At 39.4% G+C, this 24,453-nt stretch overlaps 1 long non-coding RNA gene across 1 annotated transcript in view; it reads right to left on the bottom strand.

Annotated features, from left to right (window-relative positions):
- Window positions 1–9,277: 9,277 nt before the first annotated feature.
- LOC110305034 overlaps window positions 9,278–24,453 on the bottom strand; it is a 19,475-nt gene continuing 4,299 nt past the window's right edge. Inside the window, exons 2-4 of the long non-coding RNA XR_002379127.1 lie at window positions 17,737–17,924; window positions 14,434–14,541; window positions 9,278–9,304 (exon numbers count right to left, since the gene is read on the bottom strand). This is a non-coding gene — a long non-coding RNA (uncharacterized LOC110305034). The remainder of the gene's footprint in view (window positions 9,305–14,433; window positions 14,542–17,736; window positions 17,925–24,453) is intronic.

Raw genomic sequence — 24,453 nt, 5'->3', positions numbered from 1 at the left:
CCATGCTTACTCGGGCATCTTGCTAGTATGTACCCTTTTAAGCACGCTCAAGGGAACTAAAGGGCCTTTTATTTTTATAAAAGTTTAAAAAAAATCCCCAAAATATTTTGCACTGAAAGTACCAAAGGTGAAGGGACACAACAATATGACGAACAGCAGCTCCATCAGTTGACGACTACAATAGAAGTAGCTTTTAAATCAGACTTCCTTCACAGTTGCCATGTCAACCACTGCAAGGACTGTGCATCTAAGTAATAATTTTGTAAGACTCACTCTATGTGATAGTATGATATGCATTTATTTAAAATGCATTAGACTCTCTTCCATCCATCAACTACTTTACAGGATGGCATTTATTACAGATATTTCGTATTTCCCCCACTGCTTCTTATTTGTACAGCATCATTAAACACTGAGCTTGGTTAGGGAGCCATCAGCAATGCCAGAGAGGTCAGCTCTCTTTCATAGTAAGAGTTCCACTTTCTCTCATCAGTGAAGGTACCATACAGTGAAACTCTCAGTACTATATTTCTAAACCTGCATTTTCACTGATGCATCATTTTCTTATTAATATCAAGAAAAAATTTTGTATGGTCTCTCAGAAACTGCATGTCATCACTGACAGGTCTTCTTAATTTGATGAGAAGGATTTCCTTCATTTTGATTGCTTTGGGGACTCTTCCATGTTGTTGTTTGTCCCTTGACTTGTGACTGTAGCTAATCAGACACATGTATAGTGAAGTGGAATTGAAGTGGGTAAGACCATTAGCTTAACATTTAATTTGCCAGCCTGAGGGGTTACAGGCATTACCTGAACACTGCTTTGAGAATTTGTTTATAGGTATCATGGACTTCCTGTTGTGGGATGTGGGTAACTTTACATTTTATACGGGTTACATACATAGTCTTCATAGGTGTTTTGTAAGAACAGTTACATGCCTGTTCATGAAGCTGTGTTTACTGTTGGGACCCTCAAGAAGAATGACACTCATGTTCTGTTACTGTGTTAAAGATAAGTCCTGGATATGGGAAAATGTTCCAGGAGAAAACAAATTACAGAAACCTGGAAAAGATATATGGAATATTTATTTGTATATCATAATTGGGCCAGAAAAAAAGAATGACTAAAATTTTTGACTGGAATTATTAGTTTGTACTTATTTGTCATGAATACAAGTATATATTTAATTTTTGCAAACTGCTTTTACTTGTTTGTATTTTTTCATCATAAGGAAAACAGAGCATGCTAGTACATTTTTAAAATCACATTTCGCTTCATCAGAGCATTCCCTAAGAGTTGTCACAGGGGCTTGTTAAGAGAGAGCTGCCTTTCTTTTAAAAAATACATTTATAGGCCACATTACTGCTCCTTTGGTTTGAGACACTTTGCCACCATATGCCATATTACTAGGCAGAAGAGATTTCAAATAAAATATACCTCTTTAACTATTTCTAATAAACGCTGTTTGCTGTTGATGCTAAGGCAGCCAACTCCTCAAATAACAGTTTTAAATGTATCCAGACACTCTTAAAGTGGTAGGACTTAGTCCTAGTTGGCACTGTTCTCAGAATTGGGAATTATCAAATTGTAGCTAGCATATTAGAAGACTGTGCTAACCCATTATTCTTTATAGGCAAAACAACAAAAAAAGACAATAATATCTCTATAAAAGTTAAATTAGCTGTTATTGTACCCTACAGTTAGAAATATTCAGAAATATGCTTTTCTGGACTGTGAACCTTGATAACTTGGCTCTTTGGTTTTGTTTTAAGAGATTTATTCCCGATGCTACTAGCAATATAAAAGACAGTCTCAATACACTATGTATGTATCATCTTTCAGAGCACAGGCAAACTGTTGGAGTTCCTTCCATGCCAGTCACTGCATTTGATGATGGAGCTACAAGATTCTGAATCTGGCCTTCAGAAAGATGCACATAGTCTACTAGAGGGGACATCAAGATTCCAAAAGCATTTGGAATAAAAGGTCTACAGTTAATGAAGAGAGAATAGCCTATTCATCCCAAAGGAATAGCCTACTCATCCCAAAGGCTTGGTTACAGTCTCATGTATGTGAAACTGTATAGCTGAAAGACATCATCACGTATGTGCTCTTTCTGCTGAGTGTCATAGAATATCAATGCTGATAAGTTTCGAGATCCAAAATGCATTCATACAATATGTGTTTAAAGTATGTATATGAGGACTGAGCTGTGAAGGAGCAACACAAGGATCTTCAAACTATCAAAGATGCCAAAATAGAGACTTCCTTCAGCCTCTGTCCTATAACCTACAATCTATTTTTAGTTTAAATATCACAGTTCCTAAGCCCAAGCCACATATGGAATCACATTATTCTTGTGCACAAAATGAATGGAAGTCACAGTCTTCTAGTGTATGTTGTATTTATAATTTAATGGCCATTCTGTACTAAGTAAATATAAAAGCCACTATTGAACTAGAGAGGGAATGCAGATTGCAAAATGGAAGTGTGGCACTTCCAGACATTCTTATTAAATTAAACTCTAGTCTTAAAAAAAAAAAAGGATGAAGGCTGATCTATTCACCACTACCTCGATGGCAATGGCCTGCAAAGGTAGGGACTGTGAGGACTGTGTTAGTTTCTGAGTTGACTGAGTTTCACAGTGCTTGAAGGGCATTCTCTATTGCTCCTCAGTGTTCAGTTGGGGAGAAGTATCAAGTCTTCCCTGGGCTCAGGCTGATTTCATGAGTAGCTGGTGAAATGATTTGGGCTTTGTTGTTAAGATCCTGTTTAGTCTTAAGAAATATAAAGACTAATATTTGTATCAATATACTAAACTTTCCAATGCTTTGATTTCCCAAAGTGTTACTTTTGTAAATACCCTTAGAATGTGACACTCCTGCAGAGGGCATGGAGAAAGGAGCACATTCATGAATTCATGGCAAAGGCTTCTCGCAGGTGCATTGTTTCCATTTACTGCCTATGGGAGGAATTTAAGACAAATCTGATTGTGATCGGTGGAACTCCACAGCACAGGAATTTGGCCCTCTTGGGGATTACGTAGAAGCAAGAGTATGAAAAAGACACCAACCAGAGGCCTGGCTTTCATTATTAATTTTTGATAACCTTGAGTCTTCAGAGGCCTGGCAGCTGAACTCCAGTGATGTGGAGGGACCACAGCAGCTTCTGTTTTTCTTTCTGTCTTCCTAATTTTTTTTTTTTGTTCAAATGACCTTTTTAATCCTTCTTGTACACAGCTACTTCTAACAAGGCATACATCTTATAATGAAGAATTTAGAATTTTATTCAATTTAACTTTATTCAGGAAATTTCAGGAGCAGGAAATGAGGCCATTTTATCATTAAAAGGCATCACTAACCCCACATAAGAAGCAAGATGCAATTGAAGAAACTGGCCCAACCTCCCAGCAGTTGAGACTCAGGCCAGCTGTTGATGAGTGGTATCCTGAATCAGCCACCCTACTTCCACATGACTTGACTTGATATTAATGGGAATGTCCCTTGGAAACATATTCCAGTTGTCAGACTTTATTTGCTTTATAGTTCTGTTACATTTCCAGACAATTTGTCTAGCGCAGAAGCAAAGGAATGCCAGAGACATTACAGCTTTCTGAGCTGTCACTTAAGGTCAGTCACTACCATTAAAGGGGTAATTAGAAATAAAAAGTGGAAAAGTAGATGCCTGGCAGTTGTACCACCCTGGTAATGTGAGCCCAACTACTATCAAGATTCAGGATTAAAATCTACATTCTAAGGAACTGGCGTTATGGGTAGAATGAATTTGTTTGGCCCTATCAGTGCAATCTGACTTAGGAGTGAAGGCACGTTTACAATCACAGAATAGCTAAGGGAACAATAAAACAATGGTACAAACATCATCAGACTTAGACCTCACTAGTGGGGGTAGGAGCATGTTCCATTTTGGTTTCTGAGTTTTGAGAACAATGCATTCATGTTTAGTGAAGGCACTGATTGGCCATCTACCTGGTGGGAAATACCCTTGTTGTATGACTTCAGTAGGTTAGTATTTCCTGTACTACAAAATGTCATTTAGTCCCAAAGTATTAAGGCTAACCATAGCTCAATCAGGAAGCGCAACAATTTGCATTAAATTATTATAGTTTTAAAAAAAAGCTTGAAAGTTATTTGTTACCACTATCAGACACTATTTGTGAAATAAAAAATGATCTTATTTCATCATGCTTAATTTGTTTTTATAGTTGACAATGGCATGGCTTTTGAGACATTCTTATACTATCTAATGCTGATTTAAACATTCTCTATTAATCTGGAAAGCAAAAATTCTAAGTGTGAGGTTACTAAATTGCAAAAGGAGGTCTAGCAAGTATTTTATATTGTAGAAGTCAATCATGACAGCAGACACATTTGCTTAGATTTTGATCTTCAAGGTACTTTCTTCTCATTTAATGATTAAACAGCTTAACAGAACAGGAGGGCTCTAACTGTATATGATTTTTATGCCTAGTGACCTTGGGCAGGTGATATCTTCATATCCAGTCTTCTTTTAAGATATTGCAACCCTGAGGGGTATTGGTAGGTATGTTGTATGATTCAAACTGAATCGGCTATTACTGGTGTAAGAGATCATCAGTAAATTCCGGTAATTATCACCTTCTGTAAAAAGGGATGGGTAATGTTCAAGAAACACCTTGGAAGGGTGAACCAGGGAATATACAGAACAAAATGTTCTAATGCCCTAAAAAGATGTTAACTACAGCTTATTTTTCTTTATGTGATATCATAAGAAAGATACAGGGGCTGTTAGCACATTAGAAAGTGCATAAGATTATGTTTTTATAATAGGGATGCAGGCATTCCAAAAAACTGAATAAAAATACATGCATCTCTCTTGCCTCTTACTGAAGTATTAATCTAATTTTATAATAATGCTTACTTTTTAATATTAAGGCTCTGTAAAAAAAACATTTTATTTCTAAGATTTCAGTAGAGTACAGGTGGTGCATTTTTTAAGCCTTTCCACTTCTCTTCACCAGCCCCGCCCACTCATTACATCCACTATACCATAGATCACAGTTAACAGGTACACTTCTGATTTTGTTGAGTTGATTCAAGCTTTGTATTTATTCAGTGTAACTTTCAGTAGACAATAATAATGGGAGGTATTTGCTATTAGAATTAAGATTATACAATCCTCATTTTACCGTACATTTACATTTTTTAAGGCACATAATATACGTTGTTGATAGGCATCCTAGAAGTAGTTCATGAGTGGTGTTGCACAACACTTAGGACTGGATTATGAACCAGTTGTTCATTTTCTAGGAAGTCTGTATTCTTATTCTCACCTGAGCCTCCGCCTCTTGTGTTGTATTTTTTATGATTATGAAATGCTTTGACGGAAAGATATTTTAATGTGTACAATTTGTTTTATTTTCATACTGATCTCTATTTTTGTTTAAAACCATGTTACATCATGAAATCACTTAATCAAAAATAAATCTTTTAAAAAATGAATTATGACTTTTCTGTTATAGTTTGGACAAAGAATAAACTCGGGAACATAAATAAAGATAAAATACTTAGGATTAGTATACAGCTCTGCAGATATGTTAATTTCCCCTTTCATTGTATTTATAACCAGTAATCTATTTTGTTTATCTTTACAAGGAAATTTTACTCCCAGTGGTGCATTGATAGACATTGCAGGAATGAATTAATGCAAATCATAGTAATTTAACTCATATGAGTTGAGTTTATTTGTTAAGTCATGTTGAATCTTTAATTCATAATCATATGAACATCACCGACACTATTACCACTCTTATCAATTTAACATGAGGGTCATGTATCCACACCTGGAGAAAGCAGATGGGAAAAAAAAATATCTGAGTATGAACAACAGAGACTAATGGGGCTTCAAAAGATTTTGTTCCATCAGATCCTGGCTATATGACATCGCAGTCTTAACCAGCTATGGACTTTGCACGGTTGTGCATGCCTTTAAACTCAGTACTCAGGAGGCAGAGGCAAGTGGATCTCCGCACTTCAGGCTAGCCTAGTCTATAGAGTAAGTTCCAGGACAGCCAGGCGACACAGAGAGGCCCTGTGCCAAACAGACAAACAGAAGTAGGGCTTGTAAGATTTAATTAAGTTATGAGAGTGGAATTATCATGAATGAGGGTAACTTCCATTAAAATAGATGTCCCAGAAGACTCCTTAACTTCTCCAGTGTAAGAACATAGCTAAAAGAGACTCTTGTGTCATGAAAGCTGGCCTTGACCACACAATGGATCTGGCCAAACTTTGATTTGGGCTTGCTAGTTTATAGGACTGTAAGAAATCAACTTTTGTTATTTATAAGCTACTGAGTCTGTGAGACTCTGTTATGGAAACCCAAATGGATTGAGTTACCAAAAGAAACTAAAAAGTTTCATATGTCTCTTTCTTCCAAAGACCATCTTAATTGTAGGGTCAGGCAATTCTTGGAAGAGCAGGCCAGCCAATAAAAACATAAAATACTTAAAGCAAAGCAGATTTGAATTGCCACTTTAGTCCTGAATAAAAACAACATAGGTCTTTGAAAAAATTATCTGGGTGTTTTGCCTATATGTATCTTTATACACCACTTGGTTGCAGTGCCTGCAGAGGCCAGAAGAGCATATCTCCTAAAACCAGAGTTACTGAGGTTTGTGAGCTACCACGGGGATGCTGGGATCTGAAAGCAGCATCCTCTGCAGAATCAACAAATGCTCTTAACCACTGAGCCATCTCTCCAGTCCCAAGCTTTCGTCCTTTATTGATGGGTCAACAAAATTGGAAGAATCAAAAAATAAGATGGTGAGGCTTAACTAAGATTGGGAAATTCTCGTTACTGTTCGTCTTCACAGCATGAGAATTGAAGAGATAAAGTAATAAAATCCCAGAAGAGAAAAAATGTGAAGCAGGATTCCAGAACCAGATTGACCCACAATAGCATTTCTCTGAGATGGTGCGAGGGAGAATGGAAAAAGAACTACAAAGGCCATTTAGAGGTTGATTCTTTCTGAATGATTGGCTTTCAAGAATAAAACTGCCTCCATTCAAACTCTTCTTTGGAATACTACCTGAGCTGCTTTTGGCTGTGGGCTAAGGGACTAGTCACCAATTAGGGCTAATTTTTTATTTTTCTTAATGCCAGAAGACCTTCCAACAGGGAAATGTAGTGGTGGAAAACTATCTCTGCCTCTCACAGTTACTTCTGTTTCATTTATTGTTCACTAATTGCTGTACATAGCACCCCAAGTATTAGAGGCAGATATCAATCCAGTAAGGATCCATCCTTGATTTTCTCAGGTCTTTTGCCTGGCTACTATGTATTCTAGGCTATGCACACACTGACTTGAGAATATTGTCTGTAAAATAATTCTCATATTACTGACTTTTGGACCCAAAATGTTTGGTTTGGTTTTGCTAGGGTGCAACTAGCCCACATGTTGTATCACACATAACAATATTTCAAGACAAATGAAAATAGCAAGCTTACCGTGGCTCAGAATTCCAACCGCAATGGTAACAGTGTAGTGGGGACCTCTTCTAACCTGCTGCATGGTTGAGGGGTACCAGTTCACTCTAGCAAATATCTCCATCTTGACTTCAATGTGTCTGTCCTTAGCTAAGGCCCTAGTTAGCACATAACATCTCTAATTGTCCCAGTGTCTTGTGCTACAAAGTAAGGAGGTGATGGGAAAATCAATAGGCTATGTGAGTCTGCCTGAAGGATTCAAGAGCCCAGTAGCCAGAGCTGGAACAGTGTGAACAACACAATAAAAGCAAATAAAATCAAGTTAGAGTATTATAATGTGTAGCCAATGAGATAGCTCACCAGGTAGAGGCAGTTGCCACCAAACCAAATTATAACAAGTAATTATCAAGTAAATAAATACCTATTCCATACTGACAAGTGACTGAATAATCAATGAAGCAATCAGTTCCCTATGCAGAATATCTCATTTAATATATGTACAGAATTTATACTGACCTCAAGTGTGGGCTTTCCATAATGATTTCTTTCAGTGAGAACAGTAAAGAACACACTGATCATGTGCCTTTGATGTGCTGTGACAATGGCCATCTCCTCTGACAGAGGCTCCTTATGAGAAATTTTTCATCAGTGTTCTCCAAAACCATCCAGGATGTCAAAATCAAGAAGAAGCAGAGAAATGGTTTCTTAGATAAGAGGAGGTTAAAACACACCACAAATAAATAAACTATAACAATCAGGATAGGGCCTTGGAAAATATATCAAAATCTGAATGGAACCCATGGTGCTGGCCACATAGGTGGCAGAGGATGGCCTTGCTGGACACCAGTGGGAGGAGAGGCCCTTGGGCCTGAGGGTGTTCGATGCCCCAGTGTAGAGGAATACCAGGGCAGGAAGACAGGGAGTGGGAGGGTGGGTGGGGGAGCACCCTCATAGAGGCAGGGGGAGGGGGAATAGGATAGGGGGATTCCAAAGAGGAGACCTGGAAAGGGCAAAACATTTGAAATGTAAATAAAGAAAACATGCAATATAAAATACAAAATTAAAAAACTAAATGACACATGTACTTCAGTTCATAATGTATCAGTGTTGCTTTATGAGTTATAATTAATGTTGTATTATTGTATTTTAGGGTGGAAACCCAGGATGAGTTCTATGAGAACTCTATACTACTTTCTCAACTTTTCTGGAAATATGAAACTATTTTAAAAAAATAAAGTATACTGAGAATAAACAGCTTCATTGATGTAGAAAAATTAGAACTCAAGCAGACTGATAAGTTATTTCTCTGCTGGTAAAATAAACCAGTTCAAACCAGATTAGATTATATTGAGTGCAGGTTTATTGGGAAGGTGCTCTTCAGTGAGTTCACTGGCCCCAGGGAAAGAGATCAGGGAAGTCACCAAGGGAAGGGAAGAGAGGAGACCAGAAGAGAGAGAGAGAAAGGAAGAAAGAAAGAGGGAAAGAAAGGATGGAAGAAAAGAAAGGAAGGAAGGAAGGAAGGAAGGGAGGGAGGGAGGGAGGGAGGGAGGGAGGGAGGGAGGAAGGAAGGAAGGAAGGAAGGAAGGAAGGAAAAAAAGAGCATGCACAGGGGGAGTAGAGACCATGGAGAGACCAAAAGGTCTATTGGATTAATAGAGAAGAGACAGTTTCTAGGGAAAGGGCAGGCCAGCCCTTCAGCTGGAAAGTTCAGGGTTGGAGCAGGGTAGCCCAGATAGGGACTGGGGGATGCTGGGAGAACCTGGAGGCCAGGTCTGCTTTGGTATGTAAAATATGCGCTTCAGTCTCTTCTCCCAGGGTCTGAAACCAAACACAATGTGTGACAAAGTTAGCAAATCTGTTTAATGGTGATTGTCACAGGAGGCCACAGGCCAGTCCTTAAGTATAATTAAACAGCAACTATGAAAATAAACACCATTTGGACATAGTTCCATGGACCCAAGCAACACAAAGAGTACAGTAAGAGTAAAGGCAACTGTATGACCGCTGACCAATGCGAAGAGTATCTGATATGGAAACTGCTTTTGCTCTATGCAATGCATTATGCTACAAAGAGTAATTGTGATATTTTTATTAAAAGGAAATATTTGGGGTTCTGTTGTTGCTGTTGTTTTTCTTTCCTAAGAACCAAGAGACCTAAGGATGGATGTAGCTCAGTTGGTAGGGTGCTTTCCTAACATTTGTAAGGCCCAGGTTCAGTCCCTGACCATGCATAAACGAGTCACAGTGGCACATGCCTATCATCTGGAGAGATGGGACACAGAGGCAGGAGGACCAGGAGTTCAAAGTCATTTATATCGAGAATTTGACAGAAGCTTGAGCTACATAGGAGATCTAAGGGGAAAAAAATGAAAAACTCTAAGACACCAAGAGAATTATAAATTAATGCAAAACACTTTAGCAAGAGAGCCTAACTCATGAAATGGAAGAGTCTCCAAGCCATTTCTGATGGTGCTATGACTGGAATGGCTTTTTTATCTTTTACTTTAAAAACCATTATTCAATTTTTTTAAACTTCATGATTAAAAATCATTACAAATAAAAATAAAATCACACACTGAAATTGACCAGACTCAAAGATAACTTAGAGCTTCTATATAGTTAGAATAGCCATCAGGAATGCAAGCTGTGGAGTTTTATCTTGGATTTTTCCCTTTCCTGATCAAATATATTTTTATGAACTTATCTACCACCCAAAATGGAAAAAAAAAAAAGCATGACAGAATCAGAACAAGAAGAAGAAATAGCTTTACATCCTCTTTCATAGCTCATTCCATTACCTGCATTCAGTCCTTCTCCGTCCTTTAATAGTGAGCCTTTCTTGTTCTCTTCTCTACATGCTATATATTGTACCCACATGTACACTTGGGTATATACATATACATATAAATATATATGTAAATGATAAAATATAAAAATATATTAAACATATAATATATGTATATAATAAAATATAACATATATTTTATAATCACATATCAAGTATAATGTATATCATATTATATATACATACATATATACATACACATATATAACATATACATATACGCACATATACATATACTATATATAATATATATTACACACTCAGCCTTTACATTTTAATATGTGTTAAACATCACAATACCTGGGCCACTGCTTAACCTCCATGCAGTTAATCTACCTCCCATTGATAATCCAGAGTTATTACTTACTGATTCTATGCTCTATCTTGGCTGCCATGGACCCAGTTGGGTGCCCTCTGGGCCACGTTCTCCTGGATCCTTCACATGGCAGTCATGCCTCTCTGTCCTGCACTCTTCTCAGGCATGGTGGATCTTCTCTCCTTCACACTCTCCTGGCATGGTAGATCTCCCTTCCTTTTTCTCTCAGTCCCCAGCCCAGGAATCCTAACACCTCGCCTCTATCTGTCCTCCCCAAATATTATTGGCTGTTGGCATCTTTACTTAGCAATCAGAATCAATTGGGGGCAGGTTCTCAGAAGCTACACCTGCAGATACTCTCATGTAAGCAATTTGGGGGGAGACATAATTAGCATTTGTACCAAGTAGCTACAGAACATGAGTTTATTATGTGACCTCACTTAATATTATACAGTCTAAGTCCATCCAGTTCCTGAAAATTTAATGATGATTTTTCTTTAGAGATAAATAGTATTAACACACACACACACACACACACACACACACACACACACACACACAAATGCATACCCCAAGTTTTCATTATCCATTTATCTGACAATGGACAACTGGGTTGATTCTAATTCCTTCCTATAGTGAATAAAGCATGAGATGCAACTATCTCTAAGGTAGAGTAGAATGATATATGTCTGTGTGTATTTGTTTGTGCATTTATACTTAATTATATATACCTTAAAAGAAAAAAGATTGCTAATGCCAGAGGGAGATAAGCTAATGCTAAAGACCTTGACCTTATGTATGGGTAAAAGACCATTTCACCATCTAACTCTTACGATTATTACATAAAAAGAAAAACATTTTAACACACACATGAAGAGGAAAATCTCATAAGAAATAGTTATTCTTCAAGTAAATTAATCTTCATTAATCAACTTAGTAAAATTGGGTTTCAATTCTGTTATTTGAAACCCAAAAGTCCTACCATCTTTATTCTATAAAAGAATGACTCCCTCTGCCCAGCTAGCATGGAGTAATTGCTCAACACTATACTTGAGCAGCTATGGTGTAATAGCTCCTCAAAAGTATATCCAAATGGCTATGGTCTTATAGCTCACTTCCTGCATGAAGCAGTCACTGCCTCACCCATCCTCTTTTGTTGACAAGGCCATCTTTTTCCTGGAGGTTTGATCTCTCTCTCTCTCTCTCTCTCTCTCTCTCTCTCTCTCTCTCTCTCTCTCTCTCTCAGACGTAAAGTCCTTCCTCAGCATTCTGGTCTGTTTACATCTAAATGGATCCATTTGCCTAGGTGACGTGTTCAAGCCACGTGGGAGCCATGTGGGAGCCTGCTGTTAGTCTGTTAGTCTATTCTAGCCTTTGCTGAGGTTCGGATGCTTCCATTACAAGATGGTCAGACATTAGAGCCTCCTTTTCTTGAACCAAAAACCACAGAGTTGATCAAACAGCTTTATCCAAAAACCAGATGAATTCTTGGTTTTCCTCTTCTGAGGACTCGTGATGCTTGCTAAGACACCAACGTATAAGTCTGTAATACCGGGGCCTTCTTGCACCACAGTGACTGCTGGAATGAGGACTGTGACACCCACGGTTGGCAAGGCTGTGGAACAGTGAGCATTCTCTGCACTGCCTAGTAGAGTGTAACTTTAAATATATGAGCCTCTCATATAATTAAAGATACACATCTTTAAACTTTATCAACTCTATGCTTAAAATATGAACATATTTTATATTTAGTAAGAAAGAATTCTAAAAGTGAATTAAAAAAAAAGCATGGCCTTTGATAACTGGCAAGTCTATATCCTAGTGCTGTCACATGTGTGTGTGTGTGTGTGTGTGTGTGTGTGTATGGTGTGTTCAGGTACATGCATGTGTTGGAGTGCATGTGCATATATATACGTAGAGACTACAAGGTGATATTGGGTGATATTCCTCAGGGATGCCTACTTTTTTTGAGATAGTATCACTCACTAATTTAGAACTTGCCAAGTAGACTCAGCTGGTTGATCAGTAAGCCCCAGGGATCAGCTTGCCTCTCAATGCGCTGGAATTATATACTTCTCAAGCACAGAGATTATAAGTTCATGTCATTATACTGGCCTTTTTATTTGGGTTCTGGGGATCAACCTTGGGTCCTGGTTTTTTAGCACATTATTCAGGCTAATCCATGATCTCACCCAGACCTCTGTAATTTGTTATATAGTTTAGTTGTTTGCTATATAGCTCTTTATATTAAGACAGCATGTATGTATTACACTGCATTGTGCTTGAGGAATATTTTGTAGCTAGTTCCCATCCCTCTCTGCCCCAACATGCCAGTCTCATAGTTCCTGCATGTTGCTTTTGGGAGACTATCAGATCTCATTCCTATTTTAGGAATCAGTGATTGACTTACTCTAATCTAAAATGTGATCCATTTTGCTCTAAATTATACGATCAATTCACCTACTTCCTCAGATCCCTTTGGGAACTTCAAGAAGTGAACTGTCCATCCATCCATCCATCCATCCATCCATCCATCCATCCATCCATCCATCCATAGAACATTTATTGAGTTGGTCTTTTGTTTCATGATAAGTGCTTGGGAACCTGCTGAGTAAAGTGGTCATATGCTTACATTAGGACTGCCTTCGCAGAGTTTATAGTCTCCCAAGGATGACAGCCAATAAGGAAGTGTACATGTGATCACTAATTGTGTTTTTTAAAAAGTGCTATAAAGAAAAGGGAGCAGTACTGGACAGGAAAAAAAATCCCTTCTCAGAGGATGCGACAGGTAGGATGGGAATGGAAGGGGGAGGATCAGAGGGAAAGCTTCTGTAGCATCCTATCATTGCAGTCTCATAAACATCCGAAATAATTACAGAGCACACATGAAAGGCAGAGTCTCTTCCAAGGAGCATCTTCTCATGGAGACTGAACAGGGTAACATCCACGCTGCTTCTCAGCGGTGTTTCCCCACCCCCGCCCCTCCCCCTTTAGACCTGAGACAGCCAGTTAAGTAGGTTTCCACTTCCATAATACATGTCTTTTATATAATGAGTTTGGAGATAGGACACAATGGGAAGGAAAAAGTGAGAACATATAACCTATACTTAGTGTGTACTCTGGAATGCTAAGGAGATGAGATTGGAAGCCTGAAATGAAAAACCTGTCTCCATTGACTGGCTCTGTGGCCTCAGACAGGTTAGTGAGCCTGAATTTGCCTATCTGAGACTACTTCAAACCTATGCTCCAAGAATTAATAAAATGGCATATACATTTTATCTTGTGTGAGAAAGTATGGCAAACTTTTTTCATTGCATTACAGAAGTGGTATTTGTTGTTGGGTTTTTTGGTATTTTTACTTATCTAGCATTACTGTAGAAAAGCTGGTTTCTAAAAACAACTAGATTCTTTTGCTGTAACTACATTCTCTAACCTTGGCTGCTGGCTTACAATTCTATTTTATGCTTAATATGACTATTTCAAAGGCAGATCATTCTTGACCTACCAAATCCTCCCTTACAAACTCTCAAGTGATCTGGGACAGGAGAGGGGAGAAAGCATGGCCGGGCCAGTAAAGAATGTGTGATCAGTAAGGGGCCAAGGTTCAGGACTTCTGCTTCTACACACGGCTACACATGAGTCAGGCAGCTACACCTTTTGCTTGCTATCTGCTGACAAATTATGTTTTTCCTTTTCTCGTCTGCTAATGCTGATGTGTCATAGGACCTCCTGATATGACTCAGGGAAGGATGGGAGTGGGGGAGGAAAGCAGCCCAGACATCTTACCTCTGTTTACCCCTCCCTTAGGTGTACCCCTAAGGGCCTGCAGTCTTCAGCTCCAGGCAGAACCCTCACCTCTGATGGGCAGTCCACTTTTCTAATTTCTTTTCTCATCTGTGGAATGGAATGTTAGGATACAATCATTCTAGGGGCTCTGCTCAAACCCTGCTGTCAGAGGCTCTCTAGTAACCCTAAAATGTGGCACAGACTCCAGGTGCTATAATACTATATCCTGTGCCACATTCAGCATGTATGGCTGGCCTAGAAGTGGTTAGACCCTGTCAGGACTCAGCTACTCAATGAGGATTTTTCTAGGTCAATAAGTAACGGAAAATGTCTCAGAGGTACTGCCTATTTACACTCTGCTAGAGCAACCTTCTTAGAGGCCAGTTAGTAGCACTGAGAACCCAAGGGCTAGAAGGATGAGACAATTAAATTCTAACCAAATAAGCCTATTCTGATCATTTGTATAGCACTGAAAAATATGTGTATGATGTTGCCTAGGTTAAACTGAACAACGCTCACAAGAGTAATAGGAACAGACCAAAAATCATTATCTATTTATTTCTGCCGTTTCCTATTCTTTAGTGGGCAGAGAAGAAAGGCAGACATCCTGGGTGAGAGACAGGAAGAGGTAAAGACAAGTGATCTTACGCCTGTGTAGCTTCAAGTACATAGAGATAAGAAGCCGCAGAATCTAACACATTTAGTTAGATGCGCCTATAACCTAAGTTTGCAGGAAGAGGTTATAACTGGCTATTATAAAAGCCTGCTTTTAAATATGTCAACCTGTTTTCAAGCTCACTTACGCTGGTTTCTATCTTTCTGTTGTGTAGTGTCCTGTATACAGGGATGCCCCCCAACATCAAACCTAACAATCACAGTGCGCCAAGTGAAAATAAGCAGTGTTTGCGCCCATGCTTATGCTTTCTCTGAATTATTTCAAGACTTAAGAGCATCTTGAGTTTGCAGGACTAGTTCAGTCTCAAGCAGTAGTTCTACTTATGAAAGAGGATGCCATGTGTAGTCAAAATTAATTTTAATCCCTAACTATCCAAGTTAGGATGAGATGGAAACATCTGAAGGACTTAACCATCTCACACACTCTTCACTCTTCAAGTTTAGCAGGAAGGTAATTTGAATTAAAAAGAGAAACTTTAAAATATATTTGCACAGCCAAAGAAGGCAAAACCATTCCAGGCCCTAGCAGCTCAAACATTATATTGTATATATTATATTAAATAGTAACAAGAAAGAAACCTAGTAGGAGCCAGGTCTTGAATCCTTCCTGGATAATTAGCTACATTTGAAATCTAGTATGGTTTTCATGGTGCTCTTAAGCACTCTATAAAATGAGATTCTCTCAAACACATTAGGACATCTCTGTTTTGATTGGCCCAGGAAACCTGGAGGTGCTTGAAATGATTTCTAACAAACTACGCACATGGCTCGGCGTCACCAGGTCTTCTCCTCAGAGCCTCTTGCTCATTTATAGAAACTGCACAGCTGAGAAGTCACACAATGAAAACCGTTCTCTCTGCTGGATGAAAGTTGGACCATAGTTTCAAAGCCTGGCTAAAAGTTTACTGCTGGATAGAATGCCAGCATTTTTTTCAACTCTTGAGAATGTAAATGTTTTAATTTGCTTAAACAGGGTTTTTGTTTGTTTGTTTGTTTTATTAAAGGTTTACTTATAGAATTGCAGAAAGACTGATTGATATAAAAGAGATCAAGATTGGTAATTACTGTTGTTTGTAGGATCAGTCCGAGTTCTTAATCACAATACTTGAGCATCTCTGGATGAGTGAAAATTTAAAAGTACTGGAATGGGGAGCCACAGTACTCGATCAGGAGAGCCACAGTTGGGGTGAATAGCTACAAACAATATCCAAAGTCTTGCTTGCAGAAATTGTAAATGCTACTTCTGCCAAACTCAGAACTACAAGCTGCAGCTGTGTCACTGACGCCATTCACAGTGGACACAGATGGTGGCTTGAGAACCTTTGCCTCTAGGATCTGATGCCTCAGCCACCCCTCCTGCCTTCTCAGAGTTGCTCATGGCCCTACTTCAGTAGTCCCAGATACAAAGGTCAAATGAGTCCACGTGGCTGGTCAAGCCTAAGGTCGCTCTACCCAGGGGAGGCGGGGATTGGCTCTGTCACTACCACTTTCATTTTGGCTCAATGGGTGAAGGATTCTCTAAACACAGGCTGGGTTCTCCCAAAAGAACAACCTGATCACTGTAACTAGAGTGCAGAAGTTCTCAATCATTTTGATTCTCAGACTTGCTTCTTTCAACAGTGACTATCTCAAAGAATCTATCTCAAAGAATATATATGTTATATTTATCAATGCTTACCATGTAAAAATTAAAAGATATATTTAAAAATATCTATCAACTCACTTAAAATAACTGTTATGTATTAGCACAAGTAAGGTATGACAATAGCTGTATGATCCAAAAGAAGGTGGTTATAAGCAAAAGACTTCACAGAGAGCAGTGGTCTTTTGTGGGTACATCGTGTTAACTTACTACATCGCATATTCTGCAGTCTCTGGAAGCGCCACAGTACGCTGAGCGACTAAGAATAAGAAGAGATCAATATCTTACCATCATTATGAAAGCAACTTTGATATCGGTGTCTCTGAAAAGATCCTGTGTCTCCTCCTACTTCTAAAGCTACTAGTTGAAAGGTGCATTTTGTGACTGAAATTAGATGGGGTCTACTATATTGAAGCACACACAACTGTTTGAACATCTTTCTTCATTCCTGTCCTATGTCTTTTAACAAAGGTGGATAGGATTGAGTGGCCACCAAGTTATTAACATGATCAAGTAGCAAACCCAAAAGCTGCCCTACTGGTTATTTGATTGAGCTTTCCCACTCTTTCCTTTAATCTTAGAGCTCGGTTACTTCCACCTTTAATTTCTGATTCTATAGTTCTTATATTTGCATCTCTTAAGAAATGGTATACAAGATATTTTAAAGTTACAGCAATTTTAGAGTTACAGATTTCTAGAATTATTGCAAACGACGTATAAAGGTTCTGCTGTTTTGGACCAAGTTCTCTTGTGGTAGGGTGTATTTACCACACAGGTTCATGGTTATTAACTACATCATACTGTTTAATCAGATTCCCTTGTTGTCCCAATCTCATTTTCCCACTCCAGGATCCCATGCAGAATGTCACTGAGTCAGCTCCTCAGACTTTCCATGCCAGTGACCATTTCTCAGATGTCCCCTGCTTTTGGTGTCTTTAACTGTTCTGAGAATCATCACACAGGTATATTACAAAACAGTCACTCACCAGTAAGGGCTGTGGATTTTCAGGTGGAAGGTTGTAGAGGCGAGGAAACATTGTCATCATGCAATAAGGGACACAGGTTATCACCATGACTTCATAGGCGTTCTTGATCACTTGCCCAACCTGAAGCGCTCTTATCAGTTTTCTCCACTGTTACTGCTGTACTGACTTCCCTCTTCCATCATGTATGTCTGGAAGAAAGTCCCAGACAAGTCATAGCTAAAGAGTTACATTCCACCATCCTGGAACTAGAATATCGACATATGTCACTTATAATTCTGCCTGGAAGATACTCTTTCTCTTTTCCCATTTATTGACTCACTTGTTTATTAATATTAATATCAATGCACAGAACTGTATCTCATACGTGGTCAGTTACCTAAATTTCCTCAGCTTCTGCCACCCAGAACGCTTTCCCTTAGCTCACAGGTGCCTTGAACACACCCCACTATTATGGGATGGCTCTTGTCTGTCTATATGTCCTTCTTAGACTCTACAATAACTCAGTTTTATCCAGTTCCCCCTGTCCACTGTACAGAACTAGCCACACTCATCATGAGCTTTGGCTCTTACTCCTGGAGAACAGAATTAGAAGCCAAGTTCTGAAAGCTATTTCCTCTCGGGTGCATTATTTTTAGCATTGTTTAGCTGACAGTCCAAGGAAAGAAATGTGCATACTAACCCATTGGTTTGTGCCTATCAACAAACATTTATAGAGGTGAACATCTATTTACATGGATAACTATGAATTCATACTTATGTGTCTATTCCACTGCCACAGGGAATATTCTAACCCCTATTTCTGGCCTTTTTATATAGTTGCAACATTATTTTAATAATGAAACAATCTGAGAAGGGTAGGTATGAGGTGTCAAAGTATGAGAAAAGCAGGGACTCCAGGGATCCTTGTGAATTATTTATTTGCAGTGGTGGAGATGAAACCCAGGGTCTTGCACCTATTAGAAGAGCACTGCATGGCCAGCTATCTTCACAACACCAAGGAGAGTTAAACACCCAAGGAATTATTCTTCTGTGTTCGTAGCTATAGTTAGCAGGTATCCATACAAAAAGGCTGTACAGTGGAGATGGGATTGAGTCCTAGATCCAAGTGTTGCTACTTGAATTATGTGGGTAGGAAAGAATCCTCCTATTGCTTATCTTCCAAGAAGTATGGCACTTTAATTCATGAGAACATGTGAGTGGTTCAGTGAATTAACACAAGCTACACATTTAGAATTGCCAGGCTCATTATTTGTGAGTTGTTGTTATATACACTGTGGGGCAAGTGTATTATTATCTCCATTTTACAGATGAAAATACAGAGGCACAGAAATTTTTAATCTTGCTCAAGGTCTCCCAACTTGTAAATTAGAGAGCTGCTTTCCCATAAACTGTGACCTTTAAAGAGGTGCTAAACTTGTCTCAACTTAGTTCTCTTTCTATAAACATAATGTTATGAACTGCTTCTCTCTGTGTCTCAGAATATAATTCACCACTCAGAAGATCTGGGCATTCTTCATGCCAGAGGTACCATGACAATGGCACTAAGGGACTCAGCGTCAACTGCCAATTTGTCTTAGTCAGGGTTTCTATTTCTGCAGAAAACATCATGACCAAGAAGCAAGTTGGGGAGGAAAGGGTTTATTCAGCTTACACCACGATGTTGCTATTCATCACCTAGGGAAGTCAGGACTGGAATTGAAGCAGATCAGGAAGCAGGAGCTGATGCAGAGGCCATGGAGGGATGTTACTTCCTGGCTTGCTTCCCCTGGCTTGCTCAGCTTGCTTTCTTATAGAACCCAGGATTACCATCCCAAGGATGGTACCACCCAAAATGGGCCTTCTCCCCTTGATCAGCAACAGAGAAAATGCCCCACAGCTGGATCTCATGGAGGCACTTCCCCACTTGAAGCTCCTTTCTCTGTGGTAACTCCAGCCTGTGTCCAGTTGACATACTGACTGCCTTCCTGGATGCCTGTGACATTGTCTTAAACCAGATGAGACAAAGGCCACTCCTAAGAAGGGAATTGTTTAGAAGGTAGCTTTAGCTCAGCTATACCTATTATTGCCTGTTTTATGAAAATGTAGTGAAGAAAATTTAATATTTCTTTACCTGGTATTCACTCCAAGAAACAGGACACCATGTCATGCCATGACACATGTGTCTGGTTGACAGAGTTTCTTAGGAAAGCTAAACAGAAGATCTGCTGGGGAACGCTGGCAGGCATGATCTAGCTCAAGTCAAATTGATGACAGTCTTACACTCCTTTCTCATGGCTTTGCTGCACTCACATCTGCTTCCCTTAAATCCCAGTCGAATTTCTTATCTCACATGGCCCCTGGGCTCCACTATTTATTGAGTTTAGAGCTTCTTTTTGTATCTGGTGCCTCAACCAGGAAAACACTGAAGGCAATCCCCTCGCCTTCCCCTTCACTACCCAGAAACTTACTTCACTGTGCCCATCTCTCATTCCCACTTCCTCGCCCCAGAGATCTGTCATAGCTGTTAAATATACAGTTACTTAGTACCTCCTGTGTCTCCAGCATTTGGTAGTCATTGGTGCAGTAATGCACTGGGTATACTTGGCCTTTCTATGCAGGGAGCTGCCAGACCTTGTGGCAACTCTATCAGGTGAGCCATGTTTAATCATGTCAGGAAATGCTTTTGTATTCAGTATCACACTTCAGTCTTACAGAGGTAGCTGCTCCTTTCATTTCCATTTTAATAAGAAAACCGAGGACTTTCCAATGTCATAGAGGAATTGGCAGATGATGCCACACCCTGAGCCATGTCAAGTATACATCCCCTTTCTCTCTCCCATGTCTCCCGTAGGACCATGGGGTTCGGTGCGTTTGTGGCCAGTATGGCAGGCAGCTCTTCCACTGCTTTGCTGCAGTTTCTACTAAGTGCTTTGGTTTACAAATGGAAAGGAGACTCTGAAGCATGATCTTAAACAAAGTGTGGTTGACAGCTGGGAAAGACAGCTGCAGAGGGAAAAATGTGGCCGGATGCTCTGAGGGTGGGTGGGATGCATGTGCAGTCAGGTGACTCCCAGAAGAGGAAGCAGTGACAGATAGGCTGAGGTAAGGGGCCCTGTGAGGTTCAGCCACCCAGGCCTCAAACTTCAATGTAAGCAGGTACCTTAAGAGCTGCAGCAGTGACCTTTATCAGGATGTAAGAATGTGTTTAGGATATGTTCATAGCAGCCTTATTTATAATAGCCAGAAGCTGGAAAGAACCCAGATGTCCCTCAACAGAGGAAGACACAGAAAATGTGGTACATTTACACAATGGAGTACTACTCAGCTATTAAAAACAATGAATTCATGAAATTCTTAGGCAAATGGATGTATCTGGAGGATATCATCCTGAGTGAGGTAATCCAATCACAAAAGAAGTCACTTGATATGCACTCACTGATAAGCGATTATTAGCCCAGAAACATAGAATACCCAAGGTACAATTTGCAAAATACATGAAACTCAAGAAGGAGGAAGACCAAAGTGGATACTTTGCTTCTTCTTAGAATGGGGAACAAAATACCCATGGAAGGAGTTACAGAGACAAAGTTCAGAGCTGAGAAGGAAGGAAGGACCATCCAGAGACTGCCCCCCCCCCAGGATCCATCCCATATACAACCACCAAACCCAGACACTATTGCATATGCCAGAAACATTTTGCTGAGAAGACCCTGATATAGCTGTCTCTTATGAGGCTATGCCAGTGCCTGGCAAATACCGAAGCAGATGCTCACAGTCATCTATTGGATGGAACACAGGGTCCCCAATGGAGGATCTAGAGAAAGTACCCAAGGAGCTAAAGGGGTCTGCAACCCTATAGGAGGAACAACAATATGAACAAACCAGTACCCCTCAGAGCTGTGTCTCTAGTTGCATATGTAGTAGAGAATGACCTAGTCGGCCATCAATGGAAGGAGAGGCCCTTGGTCTTGTGAAGATCATATGTCCCAGTACAGGGGAATGCCAGGGCCAGGAAGTGGGAGTGGATGGGTTGGGGAGCAGGGCAGGGGGGGGGTAGGGTATAGGGGGCTTTGGGGATAGCATTTGAAATGTAAATGAAGAAAATATCTAATAAAAAATGAATGTGTTTAGGATAGACATGGCTTTTCTTTGCCTATATCATTTGATCAATTGTCCAAACAAATTTGGTATTTTTTCCCTGAAGCATAGATCATATACAAGAAAGACAAAATATCCTGAGATTAAGAAGCAGGAGATGTAGGAACAGGGTATATGGCTTGATGGTATAGCATAGTGCTTGCATAAGGCTGAGTTTGATCTTCAGCATTGCAAAATACAAAATAAATAAAAATAGACAAAACTACTATCTAAAAACTTCTTCAGGATCCATACCTTCTCTTGTTCCATTTTTTTCCCCTTTATAAACCAAGGAAAGTGGGCTATTGGACTTAATGATATTTGAATTATAAACTTTTTCTGATTTTATGACTTTTGAAAGCTGTGTGTTTCCTCTAATTCTAATGATATCTGAAATTATAAACTTTTCCCGATAGTATGACTCTTTGAAAGCTTGTATTTCCTCTACTGCTGAATTAGACAACCTGAGATTTAGACTAGTTTAAAAAGTGCATTTCCAGTCTTACAGACTTCTGCAGTAAAGACCAACAGTGTCTACAGAGCACTTGAAACATGGCCAGGGTGACTGGCTTTTCACTGTATGTCTCCTGATTTAAATTTAAATAATAAATGGATACTATGGTCATTTGTTTTAAAAATTAATATACTAAAAAAAATTTAATATACTCAAAATAACTTATACATGTGAATATGTTTTATTCCATGGTACATATTGTGAGCTATAAGTGCATTTAATGATTGAACAGGAAAGTGCTATTGAGTATAAAATAAAGATAAAATGAAATGAAAACAAAATATCCATTCCATATTGAAATGGCAATACTTTAGATATACTAAGTTCAAAGAATGTATTATCAAAATTAACTGAATTTATATTTTAAACATAGATAGTAGAACACTTAGAATTACGAATGTGCACAGTATTTCTTTCAGATGGGTTTGGAGATCTTCCCCTGTAAACTGTAGAAGGCGATTGGATTGGCATAATGGCTCTAGTTCATCATGAATTGTGTCACAGTTTGAGGAAGACTCCTGAATCATCCTGAGTCATTTCTTACCTAAAGAGACTTGCCCTAATTACTTTTGCTAACAGGGCATAGGAGAGCCAGGGGAGTCTGATGCAGTACCTTCGTTTGAGGGGCTGACCCATTTGTGATGTGCATAGTACTGTGGATAAAGGAACTCTGATATTTTTAACTGACATCTGAGAGTAGCATCCTGTCCTTTAAAGAGGATATCTCCTCTATCCTTTAGAGAGTATGTCTTTGGAGGCCAGATCTCCATCCAGCATGAGTTCCTCTGTTGGGAGGAGATTTATGCCACACTCTATAAAAATGGTTGACTCCTCTTGTGTCTGGCTATCTTCAATCTGGCCACAAATATCTGGAGTATTTGGCTATGGTCAAGTTTGCTGGCTAATTTTATGTCATCTTGACACAAGGTAGAGTCTGGAGGAGAGAACCTCAACTGAGGCAAAGCTCCCACCAGATTGGCCTGTGGTACATTCCCTTGTTTGATGATTGATGTGGGAGGGCCCAGATCACCTTGGGTCGTGCCACCTCTGGATAGGTAGTCCTGGGTAATATAAGAGACTAGGCTGAGCAAACCATGAGAGAGCAAGGTAGTAAGCATTCTTCAATGGCTTCTCCATCAGCTCCTGCTTCCAGGTTCCTGCGTTGACTTCCTGCGTTGACTTCCTTCAGTGACTTATGATACAGAAGTGTAAGATGAAATAAACCCTTTCTTCCCCAAGTTGCTTCTGGACATGGTGTTTTTATCACAGCAACAGAAACCTTAAGATAACAGTTAACAGTGTTTTTTTTCCCCCTCTTTCTACATGGATTGAACTCTAAGCCCTTAATACATAAATACTGGTACGCAGTCTAGGCATTCTTTTTAAGGATGCTGCTGCGGGAGTTTGAGTTTGAAGCCTTCTCTGTGCAGAACACCATCCTCTTCCATCCTCTCTATCTGGAGGCACTCAACATGAGATCAGGGAGAATCAGCTTTTCTGGTCAGTAAGTGATGCTTGGCCTGGATGGACTGGGAAAGATCGCCTATCCTTATGCTCAACGTAGTGGTATGAACAGAGTAGATCAATGAACACTTTGGGTATGGGCATGATTAATTAGAGGGAACAGGAAGGACCACCTGTTCCTAGTAGCATGTGAGTTATAAGCTATTTAAGTGTTCAGGGAACACAACTATATTCACTTGCTAGGGCTGCCTGGATAAATACCAGAGTGAGTACCTTAAGTAACTGAAACTAGCCTTCCTACAGTTTGTAGTCTTGGGTTAAGGTGTTAGATTGAGGGTCTTCTGAGGGTCTCTGCTCAACTCACAGATGACCACCTTACAGTATCTTACATGGCTGTTCCCAGGTTTGTGCTTTGACCTATCTTTTTCTTTTTTTTTGGAGGTTAAATAAATACTTTATTAGAAAACTGCAATTAACACTGATAATAACAAGACATAAAGCAAATTATGAGAACAAAGTGATTTTTCTTCCTGCTAGGCTATAAAAAATGTTTTTTAATATATTTTATTACGTATTTTCCTCAATTACATTTCCAATGCTATCCCAAAAGTCCCCCATACCCT

Source organism: Mus caroli, chromosome 1, assembly GCF_900094665.2.
Source record: "Mus caroli chromosome 1, CAROLI_EIJ_v1.1, whole genome shotgun sequence".
Lineage (NCBI taxonomy): Eukaryota > Metazoa > Chordata > Mammalia > Rodentia > Muridae > Mus > Mus caroli.
This window is presented reverse-complemented; position numbering and strand designations above follow the sequence as displayed.